Here is a 21,334-nt window from a genome sequence, read left to right on the forward strand (position 1 = left end):
GGAATGCACTTTTTGTCTTTCTTTTTCTGGTCGTTGGCAAGAAAATTTATTCATTACATTATCCTTATTTATTCATTATACTGCAAAATTCAGTGTAATAAATGGACTGTTAGACTAGGCCATATTTGCTTTAGACTTCATTGATGCCACTGAAGGGAGAAGACCAAGGTCAAGATCCCCTGTTCTTAGAAGTGATTATAGACACAACCAAAGTTGAGGCCTGGTGCCTATCTTATCTGTGACCCAGCTACAGGTGGCTCCAAGGTGAAGTTGAGGCCTGGTGCCTATCTTATCTGTGACCCAGCTACAGGTGGCTCCAAGGTGAAGTTGAGGCCTGGTGCCTATCTTATCTGTGACCCAGCTACAGGTGGCTCCAAGGTGAAGTTGCCTGTCTGTCCTTCTTCCATTCGTGCAGGACAGACAGAAGGGGTAGGTCAAATTAGGAGGTCTGTTAACTATGACTTTGAACTGTGGTTGCCATGACAGTTTAGAGTTCTATCTTGTATTCCTATTAGTATGACAACTTGTTTTCTTGTATGTATCTTGAGTATAAGAGAGAATATTTTGGGAGCTGACAAGGAGGGGTATAAAATTGTTAGATCAACAATGTGACTTTTGAACAATTGTTATGACAATTATCTGTTGGTCTCTGTATTTTTACTTGTTTTGATGATTGTTCCCGTGGATCCACAATATTAAAACTGTTATACGAACAACTGTTGAGCCTCTTTCATATTAAAATGCAAACATTTTCCATCTTTGGCACCTTCCCCAATTTGGCACCCCAGATGTGACTTCAATATCTTCACGACGACGGTGTTTGCGTTTCAACTCTCTCCGGCTGACTGAACTGCACACATCATAGAGGTAAGAGAAACCTTCTGAAATGTGGCAATAGTTAATGTCAGTCTGTTTTGAGTAGAATTGTTTGCTCCGGAATGGCGAGTGACCAGGTCCATTTATGTATAAAAACTGTTGATTATGGATGTTACATGTTTTATTGTTGTCCTGTTGTCTTAATGTTGTTAACTTGTACAGTATATTATATATAGAAAAATCCTTTGATATGAAGTAAAGAAAACTAAAAACAGATAAGATTGAGATGATGAAGATGTTGATATAACTTGTAATTCATTTGATAACATATTAAATGAAATAAAATAATGATCATTAACAGAGATTCCAAAACATGTGCCAAAGCTGGTCCCGAATTAGAATAAATTAATTAATTAAAATCTGTTAAATCCAAGAATACCGTATACTGAGGATACCCAAGATCTACTATAGCCTTTAGGTGAGGAGCTAAAAGGATACTGTTTGAATGGCCGGCATGGAATGAGTTTGAATGAGAAGTGGAGGCACGGATAATGCTGTGTGTGCTCAAGAATAACTGTTGGATGTGTGTGAGAATGTGTATGCGTGCTCAATAAAATGAGTGATTGGGTTGTGTTCCTTATTTCTGGTTTATCTGAAATGCAGCGCTGTACTGTTGGGTTTCAGAATCCCTCAAAGTATGGGCTTAATAAAATGTGATTGAGTTTATTTATTTGTTTGTTTATTATTACAGTTTCACCACCATACTTGTATTCTTTTGATCTGTGTTCTGGTTAAAGACCATAGCAACAGGCATATGCCATAAATCCCTAGTTAGATTATAAACAATCGACTCTAACCCATTGACTTTTCAACGTTATGACAGCTGGTTATTTAAAAACGTCCATCATGCTCCCTATTCTTTGGCGCCACCTGGTGTTCTTTTGATGGACGTTCAGCATAACCAGTGTTTCAGAACTGAAATGACCAGAACTGTGTTGTACTTCACAAATGCTTTATTGATCAATGACATTCCTCAAAAACCTCAATGTGCACTGGGATGGCTATTGCCATTCATACGCCATATTGTTGGTTATTTTAACCCAGAACACAGATTGTATTTTAGTTTTATCCTGTTGGCAGTTATTTGGGTTGTTTTGTGTTTGTGTGTTTTTATTGAAAAGACAGATCTTTCCTTTGTGTAATGTTAGGCGAGAAACGTATAGCTATTGATATTCTTATTTATTTCCATGTTTATTATTGTTCCATGTGCGGTAATAGCTGATTAAATAACACCAAAAATTACCCTATATGTTCTTTGTCACTAGCTCTCTGATTTAGCTCTCACCAGCAATCTGGACCCATTCTACTTAAAAACTGCACTCAATTTGGTTCCGAAATAGGTGAAAAGCAGGGCCAGGCCCAGACAACAAGAATAAATCTTCTTATATCTATGAAATACAAAGGATACACAGAGATTATCTGAACATTATACACACAGCCTTTTGTGCTGCAACCATATCTGGTGAAGCTATTTGGACAGATAAACCAGAATTGTTGCAGGTATGTATATTCTACAATATATATTTGTCAAGTATCAGATAACTATTTAAATCCCTATTAGGGACGTGTCGGTCGCTTTCTAAGTAGAGAAATCCAAAATGTTGACGTCACCTGGACAGGATGAGGTGTGCTGTGTGATGTCACCTGGACAGGATGAGGTGTGCTGTGTGATGTCACCTGGACAGGATGAGGTGTGCTGTGTGATGTCACCTGGACAGGATGAGGTGTGCTGTGTGATGTCACCTGGACAGGATGAGGTGCTGTGTGACGTCACCTGGACAGGATGAGGTGTGCTGTGTGACGTCACCTGGACAGGATGAGGTGTGCTGTGTGATGTCACCTGGACAGGATGAGGTGTGCTGTGTGACGTCACCTGGACAGGATGAGGTGTGCTGTGTGACGTCACCTGGACAGGATGAGGTGTGCTGTGTGACGTCACCTGGACAGGATGAGGTGTGCTGTGTGACGTCACCTGGACAGGATGAGGTGTGCTGTGTGATGTCACCTGGACAGGATGAGGTGTGCTGTGTGATGTCACCTGGACAGGATGAGGTGTGCTGTGTGACGTCACCTGGACAGGATGAGGTGTGCTGTGTGACGTCACCTGGACAGGATGAGGTGTGCTGTGTGATGTCACCTGGACAGGATGAGGTGCTGTGTGACGTCACCTGGACAGGATGAGGTGTGCTGTGTGATGTCACCTGGACAGGATGAGGTGTGCTGTGTGATGTCACCTGGACAGGATGAGGTGTGCTGTGTGATGTCACCTGGACAGGATGAGGTGTGCTGTGTGATGTCACCTGGACAGGATGAGGTGTGCTGTGTGATGTCACCTGGACAGGATGAGGTGTGCTGTGTGACGTCACCTGGACAGGATGAGGTGTGCTGTGTGATGTCACCTGGACAGGATGAGGTGTGCTGTGTGATGTCACCTGGACAGGATGAGGTGTGCTGTGTGATGTCACCTGGACAGGATGAGGTGTGCTGTGTGACGTCACCTGGACAGGATGAGGTGTGCTGTGTGATGTCACCTGGACAGGATGAGGTGTGCTGTGTGACGTCACCTGGACAGGATGAGGTGTGCTGTGTGATGTCACCTGGACAGGATGAGGTGTGCTGTGTGATGTCACCTGGACAGGATGAGGTGCTGTGTGATGTTCAGGCATTTGACCGATGAAGCACTTGGGAGAGTATTGGATTTGTATAACAGGGTGCGGGAGGAGGGGACGCTGCCTAGTAGTCGGAAAGAAGCAGTGTTAGTGCCTATACGAAACCAGGCAAGACCCTTCCTGGCCGACAAGCTACCGGCCAATAGCTTTGACGTTGCATTTGTGGAAAGTTATGGAAAGTGTGATTGTAGAGCGGCTTAGTTCTTTTCTGGAAAGTAGGGGTTACTGTCGCCTTATCAGAGTGGGTTTAGGAAGGTTAGGGAACCATGGACGCGGTGGTGTGGGGTCTGCCCTGGCTGTTACCGTGGCCGGTAGTAGAGCTGCACTTGCTGGATTTGATTCATGAGGATAGGGAGGGGATAGATCCAGGACACGTCTTTCTGGGCCAATTTGCGATTTAGAGAAAGGACCAGTGGACGGGAAGTCGTGAGGCGTCTATCGGATGGGCTGTCGGTTAGAACAGGGGGTGATGGGTAGAGTGGTTTTCTCTGGTTTTCTCTGACTTGTGCTGTTTTGAAAATCTTGCAGTCATGTAGTTCACATAGTAGACAGGACCTGGTGTATGAGGTGCTGTTGACCCTCGATCGGGTGTTGAGGGATGGGTGTCAGGTGAGCGTCTCTTGGGTGCCAGCACACATGGGAGTGGTGGAAATGAGGAGACTGATAGGCTTGCAAAGAAGGCTCTGGTTGAGGAGGTGGAGAAAAGGGGAGTTAAGGCGGTTGTTTGGGCAAAGATGATGGAGATTTGGCAGAAGCAGTGGGATGTAGGGCTGAAGGGTAGGCATCTCTACCGGATCCAGAGGAAGGGAGGGTGAGGCGGGTTCTAGGGGGTGGAAGGAGGGAGGGGGCCATTTTCACTAGGCTTCGACTAGGGTATAGATTAAATGGGTCTTTGTATAGAACAGGGAAGCATCCAACAGGGTGGTGTGAACATTGTGATGTTGAGGAGACCGTAGAGCATGTGTTGATACAGTGTGGGCAGTATGAGAGTTTCAGGGACAGTTTGAGGGAGTGTGGTATTCAGGACTTTAGTATGGAGAATATGCTACGGGGTGTAGGAGGCGATGCTGGTTTTAGGTTGTTGTTAGTTTATTTGAGGGACATGGGGTTGGTTGGTAGGATATGAGTTCGCCCTGTCTCTGTCCCACACTCCAGTACAGGAGGGGGCGGTAATGCACCACAAAAGCTGGATGCCAACCGCAGATAAAAAACGAAGAAGTATTAGCGTTAATATTTAAAAAATCTGGATGTTTTTGTGAAATACAAACATAAATCCATTTAGCTAAAATGGTAAGTGGTTAAAGAACAGTATTTTTATTAGTTTCTTTGTTCAGATAGACATTCAACGCGTTGTTACCGTTCCCGGCTGTGCAATAAGATACATTTTCTGGTGCCATATTGAGGAAATCGAGCTTGAAGCTACATCAGCGAAGATTCGTTTCGATTCATTTGCTATGGTCTCGCGCAAAATCAGCCGGCGCTCTTTTTCCGTTTTACGGGCGCGGGTTAATTTGAATGCGTTCTATTGTCCTCGACGGAACCAAAAATTGTGCCGTTTCATTCCCTGCTTAACATTAAGAGAAACATGTTGTTAAAATCTATTTTGACACAAACCTACCATGAACAGGACCATATCATAATTCAAAGCTGTAAATATAGTTGGACAAAACAAACTAGTTTAGCAAGTTGGAGCAGTACTACTTTAACCTTATTTCATGACAAAACTGAAAAATAAAGACTGGTATAGGCAGGGGCGTCGGACTGGGGGTAAAACCGATACTGATAACCAGGGCCCAAGGGGAGAGAGGGCCCTTGAAAAGTCTGGAATATATTTTATTTCACCTGAATATTTTCATTTCCTAATTACATTTCATAATGCATGTCAGATGAAATGTAAAGTGTATTGGCTGAATAACTTGGTTGATTGACTAACTACATTTTGTATACAAGAAAGACTATATGTAGGGTCTCACCCACCCCTTGCTAATGCGCCAGAAAGGTTTAGTCCACCTGCACTCATTTTGTTTAGTTCAGTTGAGCATCTGGTGGAGGGCAAGGTGGAGCGCAGACTTCTAGTATAGAAATGTCTTTCTCAAAGAAAGCCCAATCAGGCTGCCAGAAAAGAAAGGAAAGACAGGACAAGGAGAGAACTAAATGAGGGAAAGCAATTGCTGACTGACTTCTTTTCAAAGAAAGGTGAGCACAAACTAGTAAACGAAATGGTGCTAAACTACTTGAATATCTCCGCGACCGTTAGTGCTAAAAACGGACTGAGACAAACCATATGATGACATATAGAAGCTGCAGCTACAGAGCATTTTTGGACAAATCTGTATTGCACTGAGGATTTTCTGCACCCTACCTGTCACTGTTGCTGGTGTTGAACGAGCTTTCAGCAAACTGAAATTAGTTAAAAACTGCTTGAGGTCATCAATATGCCAGGATAGGCTCAACAGTCTTGCTCTTCTCTCCATTGAAAATCAATTGGCTATTTTTTTTAACTTTCAGGACCTCATCAATGACTTTGCCAGCAAAAAGGCAGGCCAGTGGGCATTTACTGGGGAATAAACTTCAGTATACGCTATACATTTGAGGAAGCCATAGCATGTAAGCAATAGCATTTGTTTCGTTTTGCCTTTTTTCTTCAGATAAAAATGACTAGTGAGACTTTTTGTTTGTCTTTTATTATGAATGTAGCTTTTTCTTAATGTACAAAACTAAAATGGCATGTTTTAAGATTTTGTTCATGCCTTGCAGTAATAAATCATAATACAAATAATGTTCTCAAGTAAAACTAATTTAAGTAAAGTTACTGTAGACCAGAGTATGTTAAGAAAATCTGAAATGATGACTTAAGCACATATGGCATTAATATTAGGCTACCTTCAGTGGCATTTACTGGAGGGAGAACTCCAAAGTCATGTATAAGCTATCTGTTTCTTTTGTCTTGTTCATTCTGCAAATAAAATATTAATGAGTCAAGTGTTGTTTGGTTATCTTTTATTATGCAGTAAGCAGTTTGTTCATGTAGGGATTAGAAAACTATAATAATATAATATAATAATATTGTAATATCATTTAGCTTAAATTTTGTAACCACAGTAAAGTAGGTTAGAGAATGTTGGGAAAGGTTTGAAATGTGTGTAGAGAAATTAACAGGCTACTTTAAGCAGTACAGTTAATAGTTATTACCCTATAAACATCTAGGCCAACAGATTCATGTGTACATAGGCCTGATTATTATTATTTATTTATTTTTTTAATTGGGTGGGGGGCCCATCAGGACTGTCTATGCATAGGGCCCAGGATCTTGTGCTACGCCCCTGGGTATAGGCAGTGTTTAATTTGTAAATCGGGAGGTACCTGAACACATTGGGGCACGCGAGAGAAATGGATCCGGTCGACAAATCAACGCGAATATGATACAGCGAACAGTAGAGCAAATAGCGGAAAACAAAAAGCTAAACCTTTCACACTCTTGTCAGGCAGTGCTGAGGCTACAAAAAGCTGCAGGAATAGTCAACTTTTTTAACTCTGATTGCGTTAAGTAGAATGTTTTGCATGGCAAAGCGAACACAGAGATGGAAAACGAGAGGTCATGCGCAGCAGACAGGATCTGTGAAACGTAGGTGCGGGAACAAACGAGAGACATCCACCTATCAACCCCTGGCTAAACCTTGGCTGACTAAAACTGATACTACCGTTGATACTGATACTACTTTAGATAATTACTTTAGATAATTTATAGGTAGTCATCATTCAAATACTTACACATTTTCTATCTGTCAAAATTGCTGGTTAGTAGAACTCTTTGTTTTCCAGGTACTGTGTCAGGTCACTTGTAAAACTGCCCCTTGTTTCAAGTTTGCTACTGTAGCTATCTATAGTTATTTATAACGAAAGTTATGTAGGCAGTTACAGGTTTACTTTAGCGTTGAGCGAAATTATTGCAGTAGTATTTCAAACTTAAAATAGTCGAACATCATTGATTATCCCAAAAATACTCTTTACAGAATAATGACAGAATTAATTGCATCTTTACTTGAGGCCTTACAGTTATTCTGAATCAGGATGTTTGTGAATTAAACTATCCACGTGTTTTCAGAATGAATAGACATATTTAAAGTCTCCATAGACAACTCGTGTGCTCACTGCCTATAGAGAAAGTGAGTTGATAGTGATATTAAGCAGTTTATTATACACTAACATTATAGGTAGTGCATAATTTATTTTTACTAAATTTGATCCACATCATGTTCAGTTCACCACCTGGTAACTTGTGTAGAATCTGAGCATTAACAATTACAATATGAATGTACGTTTCATTGGAAGTGAATGTGCCTAGATAATGAGAACAACAGAAACACCTCTGTTTAGATTATCTCTCAGTAGGTAGCGCTCTAATGACAGGAATGTTTACGATGGCCATATGGCATGGGGGTTGACTTCTAAAAAGTTAGAAACGCCCTTAATGTATAGGCTAGCTGGTAACCAACATTACAGTGAGAAGAGATTGACTGAGATGAGATTGAGGTTGTGTAAGGAAGACCAGGTCCGTAACCTCATGAACAAGACTTTCTAATGCTGCAATAAATAATATACTTTCTCTCTCCCTTGACAAACGGGTATGCAAATTATTACAACCACTATACAAAACGGCCGATTTCTAACACTTGCAAATCCTTGAGGGATGTGGTGAGCACAGGGGTTTAGAAAGCTGGCCCACCTTGGCTAGCTGGAGACTATGTATTTTCCAAAGAGTTAGAAAAGTAATTCAACTTTCAGGTACAAATCAACACTTATCATATTTTGCTGATAAGTATTATTCAATGTTTTTGACATTTTAAGTGTGACTTAAGAATACAAAGTATATTCACTTATCAAGCTTGTGTTCTATGGAGGATCAAAGGGGTCAAAATGAAATAATGAAATATATAAATAATTACATAATTTTAGGTTGCATTAATTCAACCTAATTTTTATTATGCCCTTTTTAGAAATAAGCTCCCCAGCTCTGCCACCATGTGTTGGAGTTTACCCCGGTGAACGAGAGGGTTGTTTCCCTCCGCCTACGGGTCGGGGATAGGTTTCTCACTGTTGTTTGTGCCTACGGGCCGAACGGCAGTGCAGAGTACCCGACCTTCTTGGAGTCTCTGGGAGGGGTGCTGGAAAGTGCTCCGACTGGGGACTCTATCATTCTACTGGGGGACTTCAACGCCCACGTGGGCAACGACAGTGACACCTGGAGGGGCGTGATTGGGAGGAACGGCCCTCCTGATCTGAACCCGAGCGGTGTTCAGTTATTGGACTTCTGTGCTAGTCACAGTTTGTCCATAACGAACACCATGTTCAAGCATAAGGGTGTCCATCAGTGCACATGGCACCAGGACACCCTAGGCCCCTGGTCAATGATCGACTTTGTTGTCGTTTCATCTGACCTGCGGCCGTATGTCTTGGACACTCGGGGGAAGAGAGGGGCGGAGCTGTCAACTGATCACCACCTGGTGGTGAGTTGCATCCGATGGCGAGGGAGGAAGCTGGACAGACTCGGCAGGCCCAAGCGTACTGTAAGGGTCTGCTGGGAACGTCTGGCCGAGTCTCCTGTCAGAGAGATCTTTAACTCCCACCTCCGGCAGAGCTTCGACTGGATCCCGAGGGAGGCTGGAGATATTGAGGCCGAGTGGACCATGTTCTCCACCGCCATTGTCGAAGCGGCCGCTCGGAGCTGTGGCCGTACGGTCTCCGGTGCCTGTCGAGACGGCACCGGAAGTAAGGGATGCCGTCAAGCTGAAGAAGGAGTCCTATCAGGCCTGGTTGGCTTGTGGGACTCCAGAGGCAACTGACGGGTACCGACAGGCCAAGCGGACTGCAGCCCGGGTGGTTGTGGAGGCAAAAACTCGGGCCTGGGAGGAGTTCGGTGAGGCCATGGAGAAGGACTATCGGCTGGCCTCGAAGAGATTCTGGCAAACCGTCCGGTGCCTCTGGAGAGGGAAACAGTGCCCTACCAACGCTGTTTACAGTAGAGGTGGGCCGCTGTTGACCTCAACTGTCTACGGGGTGTTGGAGGGTTCATGGGAATTTGCCCAACCAATCCACATGTGTTTTGTGGATTTGGAGAAGGCATTCGACTGTGTCCCTCGCTGCATCCTGTGGAGGGTGCTTCGGGAATATGGGGTCCTGGGTCCTTTGGTAAGGGCTGTCAGGTCCCTGTACGACCGAAGCAGGAGCTTGGTCCGCATTGCCGGCAGTAAGTCAGACTTGTCCCCAGTGCATGTTGGACTCTGGCAGGGCTGCCTTTTGTCACCGGTTCTGTTCATAATTTTTATGCACAGAATTTCTAGGCGCAGCCAGGGGCCGGAGGGTGTCAGGTTTGGGGACCACACGATTTTGTCTTTGCTCTTTGTGGATGATGTTGTCGTGTTGGCCCCTTCAAACCAGGACCTTCAGCATGCGCTGGGACGGTTTGTAGCCGAGTGTGAAGCGGTGGGGATGAGAATCAGTACCTCCAAATCCAAGGCCATGGTCCTCAGTCGGAAAAGGGTGGCTTGCCCACTTCAGGTTGGTGGAGAGTGCCTGCCTCAAGTGGAGGAATTTAAGTATCTAGGAGTCTTGTTCACGAGTGAGGGAAGGATGGAACGGGAGATTGACAGACGGATCGGTGCAGCTTCTGCTAGTGTTAGCCGAATATCAAGCAAAATAAAGCACTTGGTATAATATTTTTGTTATTCTATACTACACGCAACATCGATTCGATTCCTTTGCGAGTCACACTGCCAAAACAGGTGCACTTCGTTGCTGAAACAAGTGCGAGACCCGGTTTAGCAAGTCACACTGCGAAATTTAACCAAAGAGTGCCTTTTGAAAGAATCTGCTCTCTATGAGAGCATTTATTAGACCCATTACATCTGCCTTAATGTCAGCACAAAAACAAGCAGACATTTTCATTTAATTTTTGGAATTGGGTCAAAAGATCCAGGGCTATTCCAAAAAGATTGCCCCGAAAGCCCAGGCCTAACAACAGCACTGGCAGTAACGACCAGCATTTTTGTTTGCTTTAGCATTTCTATTGTCAAATCTGTACACAATAATAGGGATTTTGCATCCCTATTAATGTCTTCATACAAACTTGGTAGATTGCTATCAATCAGTACAACTGCTAAAGCTGCAAAATCCTGTTTGAATGCCCACAAACAAGCGACTGTTGGTGTCACTGGAAGAGCCTACCAGCGGCTAAAGACCACCCACTTGCATTGATTGACATATCCCTTGTGATCATGAAATAGGCTTTGAAATACGGCATTAAATGTTGAAAGGGGCCTTATATGACGATTTCCTATTCATGTGCCACTTAAAATGATAATATATTTACTTAAATATTTATTTATATATTTCATTATTTCATTTTGGCCCCTTTGAGCCTCCATAGTGTTCAGGGCGGCAGAGGTACAGCATAATGTTAGATCACAGTTGATTGATATATAACAGTAATGATTCTGTGTTTCACCTGTTCATGTACAGTATATTATGGTCTCTGGGTAGTATTGTAAATCTCTTGTTAATACACATTAAGACGTTTAAGAGTTGATTTGGTGTTGAGCTTGAATGGTTGGGAAATAGTTTGTCTGATTATTTTAGATAATTGGTATGGCCTTTTAAGTGTTAGGATGGTATAAATATGTGAAACAAATTAGTTTTTGTCTCTAGCTTAATCAACAGAGATACTGTTGGTAACCTAATACTAGGAATCTACCAGTAATATTCATAGTCAATAACATTACAGAATGTTTCGATGGGGTAGCTGTAACATAGGAAACTGTTTTATGTCTATCTGAAGTGATTCTATAAATATTGTTAGTGGCTTGAACGTTGCTAATGTATTTTAAATCATTTTGTGCATCGACATTTTCCTCATGTACATTCAAAACCCTGTACTTTCTGTCCCGGGCGGGGCGGTGGGGTGGGCTAAGCCCCGAATATATTATGATCCTAGTGACGCCTCTGCTTTAGACCAAAACATTTAGACACCTTACTCCCAGGCTAACTTGGGTCAAAAATATCACTGCATAAATAAAAGGAAACGTTAGAGTTAACTATAGTACTCTATAGTAATCCTCCAACAAACACACACTTTCCGCTGGGGTAAACTGCACTGAACTGTTGGAATTACCTACTTGATCCGCCTTTTTTTCTTTTTAAGTCTTATTTTACCTAGAATTCATGCAGTGTAGTCCAACTTAAGATAGTCAGTGCAACTGTCTGATTTAGATGTCTATCTGAAGCCTTTGAGAACCAGCCTCAGGTCTTTGACGTATCAATTGTGCTTAAACCTGCATTCCGTGTAAGTATTGATAAAAGTTGCACCTTCTGACTATTTCTAGTCTAGCGCTTGATGACAGTGAATGGCGCTGCCAAACCTTATTTAATTGAAAATAGTAGATTATACTGATTGAAATTATTCCTCTTTTGAAGAAATAAAAAAATATAGGCTACATTTTGAGATATTTGCCTCAGTACAGCGTCATGTCTCCATTGGAAACCAAAGGGCCAAGCTCAGATTTCCGAAGGTTAAACGTTTTGGGGATGCATTTGATGACAGTGAATGGCGCTGCCCAATCATATCTTATTTAAAGGAAATGTATGAGGTAAACCTACGGTGACTACTGGCTTGTATGGTGTAAAATAGAACAATTGGCAGGAATTAGAATGTTTGGAACGTGTCCTGAAGTAGAGTTTGTGCCACAGAGCTCAATACCCTTTTTTTGCTATGGGTCATCCGTACGCCTTCTCTAATTGTTTTGTAAAGAAAAAAAAATCATATCATAAATATAGTATTACCGTATATTCCATTTATTTATAATACCATAAATACTGAGTGATGTAAGCTAAACCAAGTATTAGCAATATGGATGTTTGCATGCAAATCCTCCCTATATGCTATCTAATGTTGCTAACGTTAGTCCAGGGTATTTATCATTGTGAAAAAGTTTACTGTGAAAGCCAGCTTTGTGGTTACTACTGTTTCTATTTTGTCGTTATTATAACTATATCATTGATTTTGCCTGTGTGTGCTAAACAGTGAGCAAAACTTTGCCTGATATGAAATGAGCACTGAATAGATGAGCATTCCAGATAATTAAATCAGTCCAGTCTGTTTAATGGCTTGCAACCATAAATGTCTGCATTTAGCTTCAAAGGGTGGCTTTGACAACGATATTCTTTATAACTGAAGGCCATCTTTTTTTTAATCGATAGAAAGAGCCAAGGTGAAAAAAGCCCCCAAATTAGGACAGTTTTTGTTTGAAACTACAGCAAGCACCTTGGATCTACGGTTACATTAAGAAACTGGCCTCCATGATGAACACAAGAATAAAAGCGTTTTTACATTTTCATCTTTCCAGCCTACTGATGTGTATCGTGTGGAGCCTAGCAAGGAATGGGAGCCACATCGCAATGTAGTTGACTCACATCTGTGACCTAACAATGTTATTTATACTCTTTTCTCACTATATAGTGACTGTATTCACTGCATTAAACCAAGAGAAGTTAAATGACCTTTTGTGAATACAAGACTAACTATTTCTCCTAATACCTTGCAACCAGGATGCTCTAGCATTCATTTTTTATACATTTTCTAACAGATAATCCAAAACGGTAAAACTAGCACATTTCTCACAACTGTACTATTCAGCAATGTATTTTTGTTGTCACTTTCCAAGGAAATGATAAACCGTGATATACAGCAGTGGAAAAAATTAAGAGACCAACTTTTCTTAAATCAGCATCTCTATATGTATGGCAGCCATTCCATTCCATTGTCTGTTAAATTCCAACACAGGCACACCTCCTTTTACTTAATGAGGATCTGATTAGGTTATTACCTGAACATAATCTAATTTAAAGAGGAAAAGTATAAAAACCACTGCTGTGGTCATCACAATCCTCTTGCAATAAGACCAGCTGGATGACAAAAACAGTGCAAGTAGTACCTCAAAGGTAATAAATAATAATAAATAAATAATAATTCAGCAGGAGAAAAGAGTTTAAAAGAAAAGCTTTCAGTGAGAAAAAGAAGGGTTCAATTCTGGCTTTACTGGCAGAGGGATACAGTGAGTATCAGGTTGCTTCCATCCTGAACATTTCTAAAACAGCAGTTCATAAGAACAAGGTCAAGCAACAGACATTGGGGACAACAAAGCTACAGACTGGCAGAGGGGGAAAACTACTGTCCACTGACCGAGATGACCAACTCATTTGAATGTCACTCAACAACCGTAGGATGACCTCAAGTGACCTACAAAAAGAATGGTAAACAGCAGCTAGGGTGAAGTGCATGGCAAGGACGGTTTGAAACAGGCTCCTAGGGGCAGGGCTGAAGTCGTGCAAAGCTAGAAAAATTGCCCAACACCTGGTTGTTTAATGGTTAGACGGAGACCTGGTGGGGCCTACAAGCCACAGTGTCTCACACCCACTGTGAAATTTAGTAGAGGATCGGTGATGATCTGGGGAGGCTTCAGCAAAGCTGGAATCGGGAAGATTTGTCTTTGTGAAGGACTCATAAATCAAGCAAAGTACAAGTTTATCCTGGAAGAACACCTGCTTCCTTCTGCTCTGACAATGTTCCCCAACTCTGAGAACTGTTCTTTCCAGCAGGACAATGCTCCATGCCACACAGCCAGGTCAGTCAAGTGGTGGATGGAGGACCACCAGATCAAGACCCTGTCATGGCCAGCCCAATCTCCAGACCTGAACCCCATTGAAAACCGCTGGAATTTGACCAAAAGGAAGATGGATGGTCACAAGCCATCAAACAAAGCCGAGCTACTTGAATTTTTGTGCCAGGAATGGCATAAAGTCACCCAACAGCAATCTGATAGCATTCCAAGACGCATGAAAGCTGTGATTAAAAATCAGGGTTATTCCACCAAATATTGATTTCTGAACTTTTCCTAAGTTAAAACATTAATACTTTGTAGTTGAAAAATGAATATGAATTAGTTTTTGCATTATTTGAGGTCTGAAAACAATGCATATTTTTTGGGTTATTGTGACCAGTTGTTATTTTCAACAAATAAATACTCTAGATGACAATATTTTTATTTGGAATAATGTCAGTAGTTTATAGAATAAAACAAAAACATTCATTTTACTCAAACACATACCTATGACTAGTAAAACCAGATACATATATAATTTTGCAGTGGTCTCTTAATTCTTTCCAGAGCTGTAAGTGAAAGGTCATGACAGTGATTGTTTTTGTCATTTTCATCATCAAACAGCCCTCAAAGAAATGACAATAACATGTTGTAAGGTACAACACAAAACAAAACAACGGATTGAAGTTTTACAGGTGCTTCTCAAAAAATTTGAATAACATGTAAAAGTTCATTTTCTTCGGTAATTCTGATCAAAAAGTAACACCTTCATGTATTCTGGATTCATTACACTGGATTCATTGTGAATCAGCTTTGTTTGACAATCCTCAAGGCTGCGGGCAACCCTGTTGCTTGTGCAACCTTTCCTACCACACTTTTGCATTCCAGTCAACTTTCCATGAATATGCTTTGATACAGGACACTGCCAACAGCCAGCGCTTTCAGCAATGACCTTCTCTGGCTTACCCTCCTCATGGAGGGTGTCAATGAGTGTCTTCTGGGCAATGGTCAAGTCAACAGTCTTTCCCATGATTGTGGTTGTGTGTACTGCACCAGACTGAGAGATGGAAGGCTCAAGAAGTTAACTGATTAGACTTCTTCCCTGGTCAACATTTCTGTAAATTTTTTATTCTAAAATTTTGAGATACTGGATTTGATCCATGAGCTGTAAACAAAAAAGCTTGAAATATTTTACTGTCTAATGAATCTAAAATATATTAATGAGTCACATATACATTAAATTAATACAATTCATCTGCAACTATCTTTGCAGATGAGCACTAACCTGGAAACAACAAATATTTACCAAACAAAATTGCGTTGGAACCACAATGAACAATGACAGGAGTTAGCACAGGTTTCCCAACCCATTGTGCAGGGGCAATCCCATCAGCCCTTGCCTAAAATTCCTACCAAGGGCAGTACTCTCTAGTGGAACTGAACAAATCTGACTTTTGTTTTTCCTTGCTTGGCTACATAAGTTAAAATTATAAAAACCAAAGAAGTGGTAATGAAAAGTTTAGCTCTTGGACCACTGTTCGGTGTTTGAAATTGTTCTGTATCAGAAACTGGATCCAGAAATGGAAGTGGATCTACCTTGGAAGTCTGAGAATGTTTTACTTTCTGTTCGTGGAAGAGCTACAAACACACTTTCACCCACACAAAAAAATAAAAGTTTGATGGGCATTTCCTTTAACAACGGCTGGGCAATTATGGAGAGATCACTGAACAATTTATCTAGAGAAATTTTTTTTAGAAGCCATGGTATTAGAGTAGTAAGGGGAAACACTTAGTATGTTATAATTGGAACATGAGAGTTTATTAGGGTTATATTATTGCCCTGGAACTGAAGGGAATGTAAAGGGTATGTTTAAGTAGGGTATGATGAAACCAAAGGTTGAACATCTTTTACAGTTGTAGACAAATTATAAAACAAAGGGGATCTTTTTGGAACTTTTTTCTTCCATCAAATATCTTACTCTCCACTCTCATCAGCAAATGTTTTGTTTCTTTCTCCGATGGTTGTCATGTCTGCATGTGTGGCTAATCCCAGGAATACTTCAAAAGGCTTTGTCTCAAAGCTGTCAAAGGGGCCTCTGCCACAAAATCACATGATAATTCAAGTGCCCTAACTTCAGTATTAAGGTCTATATCTCTTTGCTGTGAAATAATGCTAGTTGCTTGAATCCTTGATAGTATTGTGTCCCAAAATGTGTCCATTAATCCTTTCTAATGTCTTTCACAGATGGGATTCCTGAACTGGAGACACTTAGAGAGAAACATCAGGAACACTATAATGTTAAGTTTCACCACTTTCCCCATTGTGAAAAACATTTCTCATCTCTATCACTTTTAAAAAGACACTAACATACATACTGGAGAGAAGCATTACTCCTGTTCTGACTGTGGGAAGAGTTTCTTTCAATTAGGTGGCCTTAAAACTCACCAGCGCATACATACTGGAGAGAAGGCTTACTCTTGTATTATAAAATTGAATGAATGAACTTGCTAGCAAAGACAAAACGTTATATAGGTGTCCAAGAACATGCCTGTATAATTTGTAATTAGTAGCAAATGTCAGGTGGCACAACCAGAAGGAATGTCACTTCTGGATCAAATAAACATGTTAACTTAAATTATTTAATTGTATATTTTTACAAATATTCATTAAATGTACATTAATAGTTACTATATACATTAAATACATTTTTATGATTATATTTTAAAAACATCTCTTAATGATTTTAGATGCCCCTATCAAGTAAAGAAAAAGCTGCACGCTACAGGAAGCGCATTAAAGATGATCCAGCTGCAAGAGAAAGATATCTTGCAAAAAGGAAAGAAAGGTAATACATCTTAATAAGCCACAGTTTTTGTGTAGTTGATAATTTTGTACAGCAAGAAGTCAGACTTTCCAGATTTTCAAATTAGAATATGCCAGTTAACCTTAGTGTTTATGTTTTTAAAGTTATCAAAAGAGGAAGAGAGAGGGAAAGATTGTGAGCTGTCCAGAGCAGAACAGAATAAAATGAGGAAACAATGGAAGGATGATCAGAGAAGGCACAGGAAAAGGGAAAGGGCTATGGAGGAAATCTTAAATTGCACACCAGAATCGCTGGATACACCTCCCATAGCACAGCTTCAGCCTGACCCCCCTAACATTGATGCAGAGAACAGTTTAGATCAACAACAGCCAAGAGCATCTTCCACACTACTGAGAGCAAGCAGCTTTAGATGGCAAAGAGAGAGAGCAAAGTTGCGCTGTGATATGAACATAATGAAAAGGGAAATGGAGGCTGCCAGAAAAGAAACTTAAAAATCTAGAAAACAGTGGTGCAAAGAAACTGGCTGCAGAAGGAAAGTAAAAGTTGCGGAGGTCCTCTTTCGTGATGAGAACAGTCAATTGCTGCCGGGGAAAAAAGACAGTGACAATGAAGAAAAAAAAACAGCAGAGGTGTGTTCTCGTTAAACCCCTAGCTGGTCCCACAGGCTCTCTTACAGACAATGTGTCAGATATTGTCCTTTCTATGTGACTCAGCCAAAAACGTCTGACAGGAACACGTACCTGTATGGAACATGAGAATGTCAAACTGTTGTCTGAAAAACTGCAGCAGAAAATTATTCTGAAAACAACCAGTGTCTCAGCTGTTGTGTGCAATCCAGACGACAAGGCCTGCATGTACCGAGTCTGTGCAAAATGCTGCTATGATGAAGTGGAAGTTTCAAAACCCCAGACAGAAGAGATGGTGATGTGGTCTCAGTGGGTAAGAAAACCTGTCACAGAAGAGCAGAGGACCTTTATGAACTTCATCAAAGAGACACAGAATGGCACTTTCACTGATTTGTTGGAACTTTTTAATCGCAAGCTTGATGGCCTTGCAAAACACCACTTCAATTGGCTTCACCAGGCCAAAGAGTGCAGGGCATTAAAGGAAAGCCTGAGAGAGGATGAAATGGTCCTACATTCTTTTTACAGATTTTACAGAAAACTTTGGCTGCAAACTGAACAGAGAAGTGCAGGCTTTTCACTTTGGTGGTAACAGAAGGCAGGCCACTGTCCACTCCTGTGTTGCCTAAACCTCTGCTGGTGTGCGGTCCTATGCAAGTATGTCTAGGTGCCTCTGGCATGATGAGAGAGCTGTGTGGGCCCACCTTGAGCCTGTGATAAGATGTGCTGGGCAGTCGGAACCCACATCCTACTACTCTCCATGTGATGAGCGACGGACTGTTCACTCAGTACCGTAACAAAAATAACTTACCTGCTGAGCACCATCCCCTTGCTTTCAGGATTCTATCAGGTCACTTGGAACTGAGAGGTCTCATGGGAAAGGTGCACCAGATGGGGTTGGGGGTGCTGTTAAAAGGATTGCTGACTCTTCTGTCAACAGGGGAGCAGACATTCAAACCCCTGATGAATTTTACCCATTTTTAATGGAGAGACAGCTATCAAATGAAGTAAAGTTATTTTGGGTGTGTGAGGAGGACATCAGAAGATTTGACTAAGCTGTTCCTGACGTTGTGCACCTTGTAAAGGGAACTTTAGGAATATACCAGGTGATCTCATCAGAACCAGGAAAAATACTGCACCGAGAACTCTCCTGTTTCTGCAGCAGGCCCCACATCTGTGAGTGCCATAACACCACCATGGTCAGCTTTCCAACAAGAAGTCCAGGATCCAGATCCCATTGGAAAGTTCGTTTTGGTGAAATATGAGGAGCAGCCATTTGTGGGGCAGGTTCTTCAGGTGGTTGATGATGAGATTGAGGTCAGCTGCATGCAGCAGTTGGGCAATGAAAATGTGTTTACTTGGGCCCCATCCTGCAGATGTGATATATTACTACCTAACCGATGTTCTCCAAGTGATATCAGAACCAGAGCCTCTTAATTCACGGCACACACAGCTTACCCATGCAGGCTGGGCCAACCTCAGTAGACGCACCTAAAAATAAGAAATGACAGTGAAAACACACCTGGTGCATAGAGCCCGCGTAGCGTAGATAGGTGCCTAATCCCACGCCTGGCCATTCATACCGGACGCATTTCCACGCGCCGGTCACAAAACGATCACTGTTAAACATTTCAGAATGTCTTGTTAAGAAAAGCTTTATTGTTTTTTGTTGTTATGATTATCCATGTTTATCTTGTGTAAGTTATATTTTGCAATCCTGTTACTATTTGAGGGGATTCATTCCCAGTACTTCTGATGAATTTACATATTTAAAATGCATATTTTCAGTGAACATAAGCAGATGTTTTTTTTAACCAAACTAAAACATGACTGTCGTTCAACTACAGTAAAATCTAATTAATTAGTGAATTCTATTTATTGTAGCCTATTCACTTTCTACCGAATATGAAGTGTCATTTTTGTCATGTACTGTTGCCCAAACAATGTTGTTTGTGATCAGTTTGATGCGGTTTACTTAAATGGACTGATAACCAGTTTTTAATCTTTACCAATTTTACTTTGATGGACTATTAACAAAGACACCTGTGATTTTCTTATTCTGTATTGTAATTAAAATGCAATTATTCAACATATTTCTTGTCATTATGAATCTTGTCAAGAGGCGCAACCGCATCGTCAGGTGGTGCAACCAGGTAAAATACTACTTTAAACCAGGAAATAGTAGATTAAAGTGAACATAAGGTTGGAAAATGTGATGTACATATTTATTCTATAAAAAAATATACTTTTAAATTTGTATGTTGGTAAACCAAATTACCCACCCCCTACAATAAAATAAACTATTTTAAAAACACATTTTTAAAAACCTTATTTGTCAGTGACCCACCAATTAGGCATCAGAGAAGGCACACAGGTGAGAAGCCTTACTCCTGTTATAACTGTGGGAAGAGTTTTCCAGATTTAGGTAGTCTTATCAGAGAGTGCAAACATGTAAGAAGCCTTACTCCTGTTCTGACTGTGGAAGGAGTTTCTCTCAGTTAGATTGCCTTGAAACTCACCAGCGCATTCATACTGGAGACAACCCTTACTTGTGTTAAGACTGTGGGAAGTGTTTCATTAGATCATCTGATCTTTTTAGTCATCAGAGGGTGCACTCCGGTGAGAAGCCTTCCTCCAGTTCTGACTGTGGGAAGTGTTATTCTCAATTAGGTGGCCTTAAAGCTCACAAGCGCATACATACTGAACAATAATATCGAACATAGACACTGGAGATTAATTTTGAACATTTAACAGACTGGACAGTGGATAAGCTAGTGTTTTACAACATCAAGTAGTTTAACTGTCTGTTGTGGAAATGACCGCAGGTTAAATAAGCATACATTCTTGCAGTAGTGATTTTGACATTTCTATGACTTGAAATTTTTGTAACCTTGTGTAAATAAACTCATATCAACTCGTATATGGATTATGTGAATCCCTTATTTGGAAATGGAGCCTGATTCAGGGTTACTATAAAAAGTCTACACACCCCTGTTAAAATGCCAGGTTCTTGTGATGTAAAAGAATGAGACAAAGATAAATCATGTCAGAACATTTTCCACCTTTAATGTGACCTATAACGTGAAACAATTCAATTGAAAAACAAACTGAAATCATTGAGATGGAAAAATTTAAAACTCTTGTTGCACAAACATAGATTCATTTTTATTCCAAATAGTGGTCAGCCAAACCCTAAATTACAACTTTTATGCATTTTCTGATTGTTCTACCATCAACAATGGGGGATGACTTTAGGTCTCTACCCTCACTTCAGTTGGTTTCAAACTCATAATTATCAACATTAAAGCTAATGAGAGGAAAATACATTTAGCTTTCACTTAATGTTTGATTATCCCAAAACTGAATATGCTTGTGTTGGTGAAATTACCATAGATGACACCAGTCTGAACACTCGAATTTAACCCTTAGTAATAGGCTACTCTGATGTAATGGAAAAGGTTGGTAGGGGCCATCCCAGTGGGTCTGCCCCCCTTCCTGAAGCTCTGAGCTCCACCCATTTATGGTGAGCCATTAAAAAGGCCAAAAGTTTGTTTAAAGTATATAAGATTTAAATTCCCACTCATAAAAAATCTGACATGGTCCTCAGACTATCCTTTCAATTTAGCCGACATCTTTCATTAACTGAAGATTTAGATTTGTGTCCAAACCATGTAATATTTTTGCTGTTT

General features: G+C 40.9%; 1 protein-coding gene across 2 annotated transcripts in view; it reads left to right on the forward strand.

Annotated features, from left to right (window-relative positions):
• LOC109615482 (zinc finger protein 501-like) overlaps window positions 1–21,334 on the forward strand; it is a 1,152,720-nt gene that overhangs the window by 1,079,116 nt on the left and 52,270 nt on the right. The gene's annotated exons all lie outside the window — the stretch shown is intronic.

Source organism: Esox lucius, chromosome 11 (assembly GCF_011004845.1).
Source record: "Esox lucius isolate fEsoLuc1 chromosome 11, fEsoLuc1.pri, whole genome shotgun sequence".
Taxonomy (NCBI): Eukaryota; Metazoa; Chordata; class Actinopteri; order Esociformes; family Esocidae; genus Esox; species Esox lucius.